Source organism: Physeter macrocephalus, chromosome 12, assembly GCF_002837175.3.
Source record: "Physeter macrocephalus isolate SW-GA chromosome 12, ASM283717v5, whole genome shotgun sequence".
NCBI classification, from domain to species: Eukaryota; Metazoa; Chordata; class Mammalia; order Artiodactyla; family Physeteridae; genus Physeter; species Physeter macrocephalus.
This window is the reverse complement of record NC_041225.1, coordinates 17,537,984-17,552,361: the sequence shown is the minus strand read 5'-3', so window position 1 is coordinate 17,552,361 and position 14,378 is coordinate 17,537,984. Positions and strand designations below refer to the sequence as shown.

Here is a 14,378-nt window from a genome sequence, read left to right as displayed (position 1 = left end):
GATAACCAACAATGACCTACTGTATAGCACAGGGAACTATAGTCAATATCTTAACAATCTTTAAGGGAAAAGGATCTTTGTATATATATTTTTTATATATATTCAGCTATATAAATATATATACATGCATGTGTGTGTGTGAATCACTTTGCTGTACACCTGAAACTAACACAATATTGTAAATCAACTATACTTCAATTGAAAAAACCAAAAAACAAACAAAAAAAAACCCATAAGAAAACTGTAAGTTTGAGAGAAGAATGCAGACTGGCTCAGGACCTGAAGAATGACATGGCAGTGAGTTCCCTGGGTTTTGTTTGTTTTCTCTTGCTTTGTTTTTTTTTCCTTTTGTTTGTTTGTTTTTTGTTTCATATATGCCAGACTTGAAGTTGAAGAAGCTACTAACCTGGAAACACCTAAGGGCCCAGAAAAACTCCCTCCCCTCCCCCAAGAGACCTCAACAGAAGCCTGCTGTGTCTAACCAAAGGACCAGGAAAGGAGAAGCCTAGCAAGACAGACAACATTTAGACAATCACCGCTCTAGTCTATGCAAACACCAGAGGCAATACTGTGGCCCCAACCCCAGCAGCAGAGGCTGAACGGGGAGCTTAGACTTCCCCCCTCGCCAGGCTGTAACAGGGGGCCCCAATTCCTCCCTATGCTGTGGTGTCAGGAAGGGAGCTGGTACTTTCATCCCAGTGCGGCTAATGAATGTCCTGCTCTCACCGCAGTGTCCCTGAGGACCAAGTGAGGAACCTGGACTTCCACTACCACCTGGCAGTAATGAGCACCTCTCTCCAACAGAGGTGATTCTGAGCAGGTCTAATGGAGAATCAGGACTTTACCACCCAGAGGTAATGAGGCCACCCGCACCCAATGCTAGGGGAGCAGCAGGGCACTCTTAATCTGCCCAGCTGGGGAGATGTCAATGGAGGCCTGGTTGGGAACCAACCTCCCAGCCCTGCACAGCAGTAATGACACCCACTGGGTGTCAATGGAACTGAGTAGAGAGCCTGAACTTTCATTCCCACCTAGCAGGAAAGACATGGCACCTCTCTGGGACTTCCCTGGCAGTCCAGTGGTTAAGACTCCGAGCTTCCACTGCAACTGGCACGGGTTCAGTCCCTGTTCAGGGGAACTAAGATCCCGAATGCCACGGCATGGCCAAAAAGAAAAAAAAAAAAGGACATGGCACCTCTCTCTTCCCCTGTTAGACCAATGTCAGAGGGAGCTAGCTAAAATAGAAGGTTTAAATAAGATCCAGAGTCTCATAAAATAATACCTCAAATGTCCAGGTTTCAACTAAAAATCACTCATACCAAAAACCAGTAAGATCTTCAACTGAATGAAAGAAGACAATCAGTAGATGCCCATACCCAGAAGACAGATGTTAGATTTATCTGACAAAGATTTCTAAATCCTTCAACAAACAATTACAAACACACTTGAAACAAACAAAAAATTAGAGTCTCAGCAGATAAATAGAAAGTCTCAGAAAAAGAAAAAAAATTTTAAAGATACCAAGAATCAAATAGAAATTTTAGAATTGAACAACACAATTACACACTCATTTCCACAAGTCTAGTGGATCCCATAATATATTATTTGGGGGAATCACAGATAGAACAGCCAATTCGTGCATCTCAGCCTAAGTTAAAGTTAATTCAGAGCCAGTGCATGGGAAGCCCTAGCCAGCTTTGAGCACACTCCTTTTGAAGCAGACACAAGGCAGTTATTCTCAAGGGATTATCTAAAGACCATAGGACCTTCTTATTCCCTTTGGTTACTCATGTGGCCACTATTACAGAAGGCCTTAGATGGCCTGGAATTATTGGCTGCTAATGAGGAAGGCCCAAGACTCAGGTCTTCATTTCTCAAGGCAACAAATCCTACTACTTAGATAAGCCTCCATCTCAGATTTTCCAGCGTCACCCCGGACCTGATATTGGTGACTGGGCTTCCCCCATGATCTGATTTTGGGTAATAACCCCTGGGAGCTCCATGCTCTTCTATAGAGACTGTACAGAGCATCCAACATCCTCCATTTCTGAATGCAAATCCCCAAGGCACAGGACACAGTGCTCCATTCCCTCACCTGACCAATGGCAATCTCCTCAGCCTTGCTAGGGAAGCATCATACCCCAGGGATCCCAGCCACCACCGGAGGTCAATCACCTCTATACAACCATGGTGGGCCATTGTTCCCCATATAATAGGCAGACTTCTGTGGCCTTGACTGATGCTGATTCCCAAATCACGGTACTCCCAGAGATCCCATTAAAGAGAGGAAGTCTATCCTCTCTGGGGAGTTACAGGACATAAAATCGTAGGCAAACTAGTCTACCTAACCTGACCTTTGGCTCCTTGCTGATTTGGTCATCTAAGTCATTTCATTATTGAGGATCACAGTTTCCTCAACTGTAAAATATGGGTAATGATTATGCCTGCTTTATACATCATAAGGGTGCTACTATAGCATGTGTGAAAGTATCTGATACGCTGGGAAGTGATCCATCACTGTGAGGTCTGACCGGGTGATCCCTTGGACAGGTTTCCACATTTGGGATATTTGAAACAAACTGCATGAGTCACAGCATCTAAGAATTTTATTGGTTCCTGAATAAGACAGTTTTATTGGTCTCACACTTCTATGCCTGTGGACAATAAAGAACTTTACTTAGAGTTACTTCATCAGTTTGTTTCAGGGTGGCTAATGGATCCTATGGAGTTTTATGGTCTGTACATGAGAGGTTGGATGTTTGCTCCAGGGGGAACCAGCAATTTAGCCCCTTGGCCCAACAGAAGTCAGAAAAATATCAGTAAATACCTGGCAGTGAGCTTCTTGAGGGCAGAGGTTGTGTCTTATTCAACTTTTTATTCCTGGCATAAACCCAGTGGTTGGCACAATGTGGGTAGTAAGTAAATACTTATTTAATGGACGGACAGAAATATTTTAAAAGGAATACGGTTGTTACTTGCTTCCTGGAATTTCTTTTCTCCATAGTTAGCCTAGGCATTTATTATTTGCCTTGTTTTTGTATTGTATTTGTTACACGGGGTCAATATTTTATTTCACACTTATTGGAGAAAAGGCATCATATGAATATAGATAGAAAATGTACCAAAGTACCTATGTCTGGTTCATAATTCAAATCCCCAATTATTCTTTTTCTTCATGTAAACTAGAAGTAATCTGAAACAAATTAAAGATCCAGCCTTCATTCATTGATCATCTCCCTAATACTTTCAGGCAAAAGTAGTTTCAGGTCCATGTAATAGAAGTTTTTGACAATTGAAAAGTATTTCTCTTGGAGATTTTATTAGGTGTAAGAGGAAAGCCAATAAAAGACATGCATCTACATGTCTAAATTTATATAAGTACTCGCATGTTTATAAATTGGTATTAAAACGCTGGTCTTAACACACAAGGAGATTTCACAACTTAGGGATGTGCCAAGCCAAAGATTAAAAAGGAGGAAGGCAAAATAGAAGATTTTTCCCCCCTAATAAAGCAAACATGGTAGAACCTCTCAATGAACAGGGGTTTGACTATTAAGAATAAGTCCATTCTTTCTGAACCCCAGAACTGGCAGGAGGCGTCTTGTGAACATGATTGATAAAAATACTCCTCTTCTTCTCGCGATCACTGACAAGAAAAGCAGCAAGGTTTTGAGCTTTCCTTTCAGCAACCAGCAGTATATTTAGACATGGCACCTTTTTCCATCTGACAGTTTTAGGTAGTCAGACTTTTACCATGCTGAAAATTCAATCGTATCTTTCCACTGTCGCATTGACCTTAATGAAAACTAGAAGATATGGTCTTTTGCAATGAGAATGCTTGACTACATGTAGACTTCTGTTTCTGAGGATGGCATCATAGACTGTGAAAAGAAATAGAAAAATCATCCACAAATTCTGTGTTCAATGTATGAAAAAAATCGCATAGATTTTATTGTTCCTGGTGTTTTGAATAATCTATGATAAAGAGCAGTGATAGGCTTATATGACTGTAGGGTCTCTTCAAATGAGTATAAAGGTTCTATAGGTGCACATCAGATCGGATCAGTTCCTTCCTTTGTTCTTAGAAAAACACTAACAAGAGCTTTCCAGGATGTGGAAACAGGAAAGCCCTCTTCAGCTTGCCCACCAAGTGAGTGTAGGCCACACCCGCTATCTATGGGGTACATTCTGTTAGACTGCACCTCAAGCCTGTGTCTGGGACCAGCCTGTGTGTCCTCCCTCAGGGGAGGGCAAGAAGAGCTGCCAAGTTTTCCCCTGGGAAATATTAGCAGAGCACAACACAGCATCTGCCCTATCCAGCCAGCCACCTCTTATAAAATGCCACAAGGAGCATTCCTGGACTCTGACGTGTACAAGTACACATCTGCCATTTTCTCTGCAGTGTCCAGAAGGCTTTTTGGAAAATGCCCTCTTAGGTCACGAGGATACTTAGGGTGGGAGGAATTAGAAGTCATCGAAGAATCAACAGGGTCCGTGTGAAGCCATGACATGAATAGCAACCAAAGACAGGAGCTCCACTCAGGACTGACAGTGGTGGAAAGGTCAAACACTGAGTAGGGCAGAGACTGAACAGAAGAGTCCAGGGAGCCCCTGCCTAAAAGAGACTGTCCAGAACTTCAGGACCAAATGCCACCTGGAGCAGCATCTAGGGGGAAACAGGTTTGGCTCTTAGCCTAAGCCTAGGTTCCTAGCTTGGTGCCTCCATTTGTCCCCTTCCTGGCACGGAGCTTCTGAAACCCTCAGAATTTCCTAAGTGATGAGAACCATAAAGTTGTCTTTTGCCATTTTAATGAAAGCCCCTAAGGATGGGGGCTGGTTGCCAGTGGAGCCAATCTGGTGATTTTAGGGTTGGAACTTTCAATCCCACCCCTCTACTTGGGAGGGGAGAGGGGCTGAAGCTTGAGTTCAGTCACCAATAACCAATGGTTTAATCAATCCTGCCTCTGCAATGAAGCCTCCATCAAACCCACAAGGAGAGGGTTCAGAGAGCTTCTGAGTTGGCGAACATGTGGGGATGCGGGGAGAGTGGTCCCAGAGAGGTCATGGGAACTCTGCACCCCTTCCCCATCCCTTGCCCTACAGCCTCTCTTCCATCTGGCTGTTCCTGAGTTATATCCTTTGAAATAAATAGGTAATCTAGTAAGTATAAGGCTCTTTTGAGTTCTGTGACACATTCTAGCAAATTAATGGAACCCAAGGAGAGGTCGTTGGAACTTCTGATCTACAGCTGGTAGGTCAGAAGCCTGGACTTACAATTGGCTTCTGAAGTTGGACGTGGGGGTGGAGGGCAGTTTTATAGGACTGAGACCTTCATCTTTGGGATCTGATAACGATTTCCAGGTAGATAGTGTCAGAATTGAGTTAAATTATAGGACTCAGCTGGTGTCACAGAACTGCTTGGGATGGAAAAAAACACACACCTCAGAATTGGTGTCAGAATTGTATGGGGCATGGCAGGGAATATCTTCAGCTGTTTCTAATATTTAATCTCACTTAAGAACAGGCGCAACAAGCTTTCTTTTCAATACCCGCCCTCACGCCCACTCCGCCCCAGCTTCCCCACTGGGTGTCCGCCAGGTCTTTGAAAGGGAGGTTGTCCATACAGAGTAGCTGAGGACTGAATGAGCCTGAGGGCATTGGTGTGCAGCATTTCCGTGGAGCTGTTGCCAGGCAACATGCTGGCTGCCAAGCAGGGAGAAACTTCCAGGATGCTGACGTGCATCCTCGGCACTGGGTTTGATTGGCCCTGGCGACGTGGTGTTTTTGCAGATGGGGCCAGGGCCTTCCCGAATTTTCACACACTCTAATAAATTTGAGTTGTCTTTGGTGTGTGCTAGACCTTGGTAGACAAAATAAAGAGAAAGGATTCCATTGTTTGGTAGGGATATGGTTTCTAGTGGGGTACGTTATTTATCTGCTTTTTATCCCAAATCTGCCAACAACAGAGAGGAGACCAGCATTCTCACACCCTGTCCCCAAATGTAAAGTTCAGGAACTCCTGGTCTCTGGGTCTGGATCCTTGCTCAGAGTGCCCTGTCTTCTCGTAGCCTCACCATCTCAGCCATGGGGAGTGAACTAGGAAATCCCAGTCCCCAAAGTCTGAGCTGCAAATACGGAGTCAGTGACTTCCCCAAGTCATAAATATCCTTTGGTTCATTTATTCATTCTATCAACATCTACCGAATACCTCTTATGTGCCGTTTAGGGGATACAGGAAAAAAGACCCAGTCCTTGCTCTCAAGTTGTTTTCAGGCTGAAATACCTACCAGGCAGCATGGAAACCAACCTGGGACGCAGGGTTGGAGGCCCGATCTGAAACTTGCTGGGTGAGATTGAAGATTCTTCATGCATTGACTGATTCAACAAATATTTACTGAACACACACAACGTGCTAGACTCTGATCTGGTCTCTGAGGACTGTCATGAATGAAGCTGCCAAGTTCACTGCTCTCACACATTCCAGGTGTGGCAGGGCAGGGGACCCAGGAGAAGGCAGGGGATGCAGAGGAGACAGATTAGCAACAAGTCAGCCAATGCGCAACCCATTTATTCCATGGGTTTTATTGAGTATCTCATATGTGTTGGGCAAGGTGTTAGGTGCTAGGGTTGTAAAGACAAATGACACACAGTCTTGTCCCCAAGGGTATTTCTGCCAGAGGGAGGAGCCTGTCCATAGGCAGAGAGCAAATGATGGGGCTGCTTGGGGGAGATCAAGCCACTCAGTAGAGCTGCGGCATAGGGCATGGTGGTGGAGGAGGCGCCTTCTTTTAGTTATGGAACTCATCCCTTGGGCAATCTGGGGCAAGGATTCCTTCCTAGAAATTTCATATAAACCCTCTTGAAGTATCTATTGGGGTAGACATTTAGGAACAAACTGTAGGTATTAGATGTGTATAAAAGAGCATCATTCAGCCTAAGGTGTGGCTCTGCTTGCCTGAAATACACACCAAGAATAAGAGTTTCTAACACTCCAGATTCAGTTCCTTCCACCCTCCCTCCCTTCCTCCCTTCCTTCCTTCCTACCTGGCCCCATTCCCAGAAACTGGTGCAAATAGAAACAAGTGTAGGACCAGAAAATGTCAAAATGAATATAACTAGGATCTGCCCTCTGAGGTGTGGCAGGAAATAATATTGCTTAATGTTTGCAAAATGTCAGGACGTTCTTGAATAAAAGGCCCTATATAAGTTCAAAGTCTTTATAATTATTTGATGATTACTATAATTTGTAAGACTTAGCCATAAATCTCTTAGGAAGAGGGTGAAGTCAACACTTTTTGAAAGAGGCAGCAGGCCAGGGACTCTATATAAGGGGTGATGGGCTGATGGTCTCTAAGGACAAGAGCTCGCTGAAAACAGGTGAGCGGTGGAACTCTGCTCAGGCCTATTTAGCATGAAAAATCCAGGATATGGTGATCAACTGATAATGATTGTGTCTCTGCTGCTAAGTAAATAAGAAAAGTTGGAGTCAGAGAAAACTCAAGAACCTTGCAAGGAAAACGCAAGTTATAAAAGATTATGTAGATGATAGAATGATTTTTTTTTTACAATACTTATACATGTTTAGATTTCTTTTAATTCAAGTATATAGTTACTTTTGGATTTGTGAGCACAGGCGAAAGAAAGAATGGGAGAACAGAAACAGGTGTGCATTTAATGGGAACTGTTATAGGCCAAATGAGATGTGTTTTTTGTGAATTCAAAGCCAAAGGACAGAGGTGTTTATGTTTTTCCAGATGTAACCTCTCCCCCACCCTCAGGCTCCCTCCTATTTCATTAACCCCACCCACCTTAAGTGACGCTTCTATAACAGACTCCTATCTTCTCTGGAGGCTGTGAAAGACCTAAGGCCAACAAGTCTAACAGCTTAAACTTGGCAGAGTCAAAGGCCAGACAGGCTTCAAGAGTCTTGGATGGATGAGAGACCGTGGTCTCTCAGATTTGATCTTTGTTCAGAACGGGGTACTCCTGGGACAGTCCTTCGCACTGGGAGAGGAGCCTTCCTGGAGTTCCCAACTCTGGGAATCCCAGATGGGCAAAGTGAGGAAAGCAAGCACAGAGGCCGAAGGGAGAGAAGGAACTCCTTCCCAGGTTTCTCTCAACCAGGAAAGGATTTGCCTGCAGAGAGTGAAGAGCAGTGATCGAACCTTCCAGGCTGGCGATCCTTGCTCACGATCCAAATTCAGTAAATATATATTTCCATGGACCATGTGAAAATGCAACTCTGCAAAAAGTGAGTTTAAAAGGACCCTTATATCTGACTCTAGAAAGTTAGATTTTTCTCAAGAAAATGTGGTCCTAGTGGCAGAAACATTTTATGTATGTGACTGTCATTGCTGTTATTTTCATTTAAGGCCTGTTGGTGCACGGCAGTCTGCGGGGCAGTGCTAGGTGTGTGTGAGCAGGGAGAGCAAGAGGGGATATGGCTAAGATGTGATGCTACTGGAAAGGCCTTTCAGTCCACAGGGAGCAAGCAAGAAGGCTGAGTTAGCACTAAAACCAGGGTCAGGGTGACAGTACAACGTGGAGCAGAGGAGACCTGCCTGGTGTGTGTGTAGAGAGCAGTTCTCAATCCTTCCAGGACCAAGTGGGGTGGGGCACGATGGGGCAGGGCCACCTCCATCTCCCAGCACCTTAGGATGTCAACACGGCACCTTTTCCAGGCTGGTTGGAGGACCCTAAGGACCTGGGATGCCTATGGTTCAAGGTTTGTGGGGAAAATCTGGGAGAACATTCATGGAAAAGGAATGGGGGTTCTCTTGTGAGAGAACTACAAAGACCTTTATTTCCACCTTTTCCAGAAACATTGTTTAACTGAGGAGGAAATGGTCCATGACGCCTTACAGATCTGAACACTGCTTTGAGAATTACAAAGTGCTCAGTGGAGGGAGGGTGAGTGGAGGCCACCAGGAACCTGAACTGGCCCCAAGTGGTGTTCAGGTTGTCAGTTTCCAGCGTGCCCTCCACCTTGACACCCCCATGCGGTCTGTCACAGTTTTGCTCTCCAGAAAGAGAGGGATGCTGCCGTGGATGCTGTGCTTGGCATGATGAACACAGTGCTGGACTGACCTGACGTTTTGATAATGGTTCCAAGTGTCTGGAGCCACAGGGGTTTAACCGGATCGGTCCTGGGTGACCGATGATGGACTCTCTCCACACACACTCCAGTGACGCCTCAACACTCCCTTCTGAACATAGACTCCTTTTTGGCACCTGGAAAGTTGGGTCACAGAGTTTGGGTTCCTTCGATATGCTATGTTGATGTCTTATTGTCACTTCTTGCTCTTTCCTGATGTAATTGAAAAAAAAAACCAAAGTCACTCTGTGTTCCTAAGTCATTGGCACATGTATTTATACAGACTCTTTTCATTCAAGTGCTTACGCAACACAGACATTTAGTTCCATGCTTGGAGAATGAAACGAGCTTTCATGTTGCAATAAAAGCTAAGTTTTTCCACTTGTGTTTCCAAGAAGTATTTTTGTTCCCTGGAAAAGCAGTACAAAGGGTAAAATGCTCTGGGTTTTGCATCTGGATGCAAGCAGTCCTTTTTTCTGATGGGTCCTTTCCATAAAGCCAGTGAGAAGCCTCTGGAAATATACACTTTCATGAAACTATGAGCTTTTCCTGTACCTACATGGCTCTTTCTCTGCTCTTTTTCCTGGGACGGAGTGTCCTCTCTCATTCAGTGCCGAGGGCTCAGTGGGTGATTCCTGTTAGGTGATTGAATCTGAGAGTTCCTGGAAACACAGCTAAAATTCAAAGTTCCTGTATCTTTCTGGTGTTCTGGACTGGGCACAACATTTTCTACTCAACTAAGGGAAAGCAGATAGACCATCTCAATGTTGTAGGGAAGAAAAACAAAAAGCATGGCTTTTTGTTAATTCAAATGACTTTCTTAATACCTCTTCTTCATCTTGACATATTCTCTTCCTGGGTGTGTGGAAGGAGCCACCCACAATATTAACCTTCAAACAAAAGAGATGAGAAAAGCATGATGAAAGTGCCGAGTACATATTTATATACACACCCTACTTGTAATGATAGTAATAACTCAGAAGGATCGTAGCCAAGCTCAGCTGACCAAGGGAGATGATGGGAGCAGCCAGCAGTAGAAGGGGCTCGTGGAAGGTGGAGGCTTTGAGGGCAGGTGGCTGGCTCCTCCGGCATCCCCTGGGGTCAGCGGCAAGCTATTCTGGCTGGCATTTGTATATTCATTTGGTAGCTAGTGGGGGAACCAGGGCTCTTTGTACACGAGGAAGGTGATTAGAGGAGTGGCTGAGATGAGCAAGTACTTGAGAACAAGTGCTTGATGGTGACCAGTTGTCCGATCTCTTGTCTGCTGACCCCCTTATGAGTTCAATCCTGGACCCCTATCATGACCTGACTTCATGAGGATTTGACTTTGCTGGTGGAAATAGCCTGTTTATTGGTCTCCCCAGGCTCTGGCCCAGGTTTGTTCCTGCCTAGGGGTCCTAGGTACAGGACTAGTCCCCCTAGATACAGAGGGAGAACGGGAAACATGGCTCAAGGTGAACAAAGGGGTCTGAGATTCCCAGGCTGGGGGCTTAGAGCAATGGGGAATGTCTTCCAGCTCCTTCTTCTAACCAAAGCAAAGACTATGGCAAGGAACCAAGTAAAGTGTAACCTTTCCTCTTAACTGAAGGAAAAAGAACCCAAAGTAAGAGAAGCACTGATAAGAAATTCTACTTTTGGTATTATCTTTTGATAATGAAGAGGCTATTGGGATAAGGCACATGCATCAGAAATTGGCTTTTCAAGATCTGCAGTCAGATCACCATATTTCTCAGTGTTGAGAATCAAAGTATCTTGGTTTCTTGAAAGAACCTGTATTTGGTAACTCGACAGTATGTTGAGTCCCTGTGGGCTGAGCAGGAGTCTCGTAATTTTTAAGCTAATTAAAAGGATGGATGGAGCACATGTCCTGCTCTGGCTTATTTCATTATGATTCAAATAATTAATTTTCTTAGTTCAGACAGGCGGACACACATTCATTCTTTTCACACCTTTCCATAGAAACACTACATAATGTTATGACAACAATTGATATCTTCACATCTTTGAGCTAATTTCTATTTTAAAATCATTTTAGGATCCATAGTGCCAAGTCATCAATATGTCTGTGCTGTGGCTACTTCTGGGCCTTCTTGCCTTTACTGGTGAGTGTGTTGCATTTTTCCCAAATGACCTTGGAGATGGGAAAGATAAGCATGGGAACATAGTGGCACTTCTGATACTTAAAACTGCAGCGGAAAATGTTCTCCCCCCCCCAAGCTGTTCAACAAATCCTGGAGTTGCTAACAGCCACTGACAAGCAGCCTCTTGCCAGGTGCCTCACAAAAGGAGGGGCTTCTCCAGAATGTGGGGTGGACTTACAGCAGCACTGCTTGGGCCAGACTTTAAATCCATACCATTGAAAAATGGTCACTGTTCCTCTATAAAAATTTTTTCACCAGAAGTATTTATTGAATTTATTAATAGAACATATAATTCTACGGAAGCATTGACGTGATTTACCATTGTAAAACTGATGTAATTCAATACAAAACTAGCAACACTGGGATTAAGGAGATGGGACTCAGCTGACCACTGAGGCTGACATCGTTGCCATGCTTGAATTTCAGATTCAGTCCTAGGGTCCCTTGCAACTGGGGCAAAGAGGAAAAGGTAAATTTTTTTTTTTTTTTTTGGACAAAGAAAAGTAGGAAGCATAGTTCCTCAAGAGAAGCAAATTTTTTCCTGGCTCTGAATTTTAAAAACTTCTCAGATAGGGCCAGGCTTACATTCATTCCTTTCTTTCTTGAACCATCCATTCAACAAATACTTTTTAAAATTTTACAAGGAATTTTGGGACTATAAGGAACTTTGGGTGAAGGAGACAAGATGTCAGAGTAGAAAGACATGAGCTCACCTCATCTTATGGAAACACCAAAATCACAACTAACTGCTGAACAACCATCAACAAAAAAGTGCTAAAGATACCCTACATCCAAAGACAAAGAAGAAGCTACAATGAGTTAGTAGGAGGGGTGCAAGCATGATAAAATCAAGTCCCATACACTCCAGGTGGGTGACCCACAAACTGGAAAATAATTATACCACAGAAGTTCTCCCACAGGAGTGAAAGTTCTGAGCCCCACATGAGGCTCTCCAGCTTGGGGTCTGGCAATGGGAGGAGGAGCCCCCAGTGAATCTGGCTTTGAAGGCCAGCAGGGTTTGATCACAGGAATTCCAGAAGACTGGAGGAAACAGAAACTCCACTCTTGGAGGGTGCACACATGGTCTTGTGCACACCAGGACCCAGGATAAAAAGCAGTGACCTCATAAGACATTGGACCAGACTTACTTACTAGTATTGGAGGGTCTCCTGTGGAGGTGGGGGGGGGCGGCTCTGGCTCACTGCAGGGACAAGGACACTGGCAGTAGCAGTTCTGGGGAGTACTCATTAGTGTGAGCCCTCTTGGAGGCCGCCATTTTCTCACCAACACCTGGCTCTACTCTATAGCCTGTAGGCTCCAGCGCTGGGACGCTTCAGGACAAACAACCAACAGGGTGGGAACACAGGCCTACCCAACAGCAGACAGGCTGCTTAAAGTCTTCCTGAACACACAGCTGTCCAATAAACCACACCACCTGACACATCCCTGCCTGCCAGAGGGACAAGGCCAAGCTCCACCCACCAGTGGGCAAGTACCAGTCTCTCCCACCAGGAAGCCTGCACAAGCCTCTTAGACAGCCTCATCCACCAGGGGGCATACAGCAGAAGCAAGAAAAGCTGCAACCCTGCAGCCTGTGGAGGAAACTGCAATCACAGAAAGTTAGACAAAATGAGATGGTAGAGGAATATGGTCCAGATGAAGGAACAAGATAAAACTCCAGAAGAACAACTAAGGGAAGTGGAGATAGGCAATCTACCTGAAAAAGAATTCACAGTAGTGGTAATAAAGATGATCCACAATCTTGGAAAAAGAATGGAGGCACAGATCAAGAAGATACAAGAAATGTTTAACAAAGACCTAGAAGAACTAAAGAACAAACAACAGAGATGAACAATACAATAACTGAAATGAAAAATACACTAGAAGGAATCAGTAGCAGAATAACTGAGGCAGAAGAACAGGTAAGTGAGCTGGAAGACAGAATGGTGGAAATCACTCTGGTGGAATAGAATAAAGAAAAAAGAATGAAAAGAAATGAGGACAGTCTAAGAGATCTCTGGGACAACATCTAATGCACCAACATTCACATTATAGGGGACCCAGAAGGAGGAGAGAGAAAGGACCTGAGAAAATATTCGAAGAGATAATAGCTGAAAACTTCCCTAACATGGAAAAGGAAATAGTCACCCAAGTCCAGGAAGCGCAGAGAGTCCCAGGCAAGATAAGCCCAAGGAGGAACATGCCAAGACACACAGCAATCAAACTGACAAAAATTAAAGACAAAGAAAAAATATTAAAAGCAACAAAGGAAAAGCAACAAATAATGTACAAGGGAACTCCCATAAGGTTTTCAGCTGATTTCTCAGCAGAAACTCTGCAGGCCAGAAGGGAGTGGCACGATATATTTAAAGTGATCAAATGGAAGAACCTACAACCGAGAATACTCTACCCAGCAAGGCTCTCATTTAGATTTGACAGAGAAATCAAAAGCTTTACAGACAAGCAAAAGCTAACAGAATTCAGCACCACCAGACCAGCTTTGAAACAAAGGCTAAAGGAACTTCTCTAGGTGGAAAAGAAAATGCCACAACTAGAAACCAAAAAATTACAGGGCTTCCCTGGTGGCGCAGTGGTTGAGAGTCCGCCTGCCGATGCAGGGGACACGGGTCCGTGCCCCAGTCTGGGAAGATCCCACATGCCACGGAGCAGCTGGGACCGTAAGCCATGTCTGCTGAGCCTGCGCGTCCGGAGCCTGTGCTCCGCAACGGGAGAAGCCACAACAGTGAGAGGCCCGCATACCTCACAACAAAACAAAACAAAACAAAACTTACAAATGGAAAAGCTCACTGGTAAAGGTAAACATACAGTAAAGGTAGGAAATCATCTGCACACAAATTTGATATCAAAATCAGCAATCGTGAGGAGAGCACAAATGAAGGATATTGGAAATGCATCTGAAATTAAAACACCAGCAACTTAACACAATCTTGCTTATATACAGACTGCTATATCAAATCCTCATGGTAACTGCAAACTGAAAATCTATAATAGATACACACAAAAAAAGAAAAAGGCATCCAAACACAACACTAAAGTTAGTCAACAAATCACAAGAGAACAAAAGAGGAAGGGAAGAAAAAGGACCTACAAAAACAAATCCAAAACAATTAACAAAATGGCAA

The 14,378-nt window shown here is 44.2% G+C and overlaps 1 protein-coding gene across 4 annotated transcripts in view; it reads right to left on the bottom strand.

Moving 5' to 3' along the window:
- Nucleotides 1-6,214: 6,214 nt before the first annotated feature.
- The window catches only part of MRPL30 (mitochondrial ribosomal protein L30), a 106,269-nt gene continuing 98,105 nt past the window's right edge, over nucleotides 6,215-14,378 (bottom strand). For 2 of the 4 annotated variants that reach the window (XM_055088928.1, XM_055088920.1), the window contains exon 11: nucleotides 9,343-9,984. The gene's annotated coding sequence lies outside the window, so the exon portion shown is untranslated. Of the gene's footprint in view, nucleotides 6,466-9,087; nucleotides 9,308-9,342; nucleotides 9,985-14,378 lie in introns of those variants that run through there. The other 2 variants (XM_055088921.1, XM_055088929.1) reach the window with 2 other exon arrangements.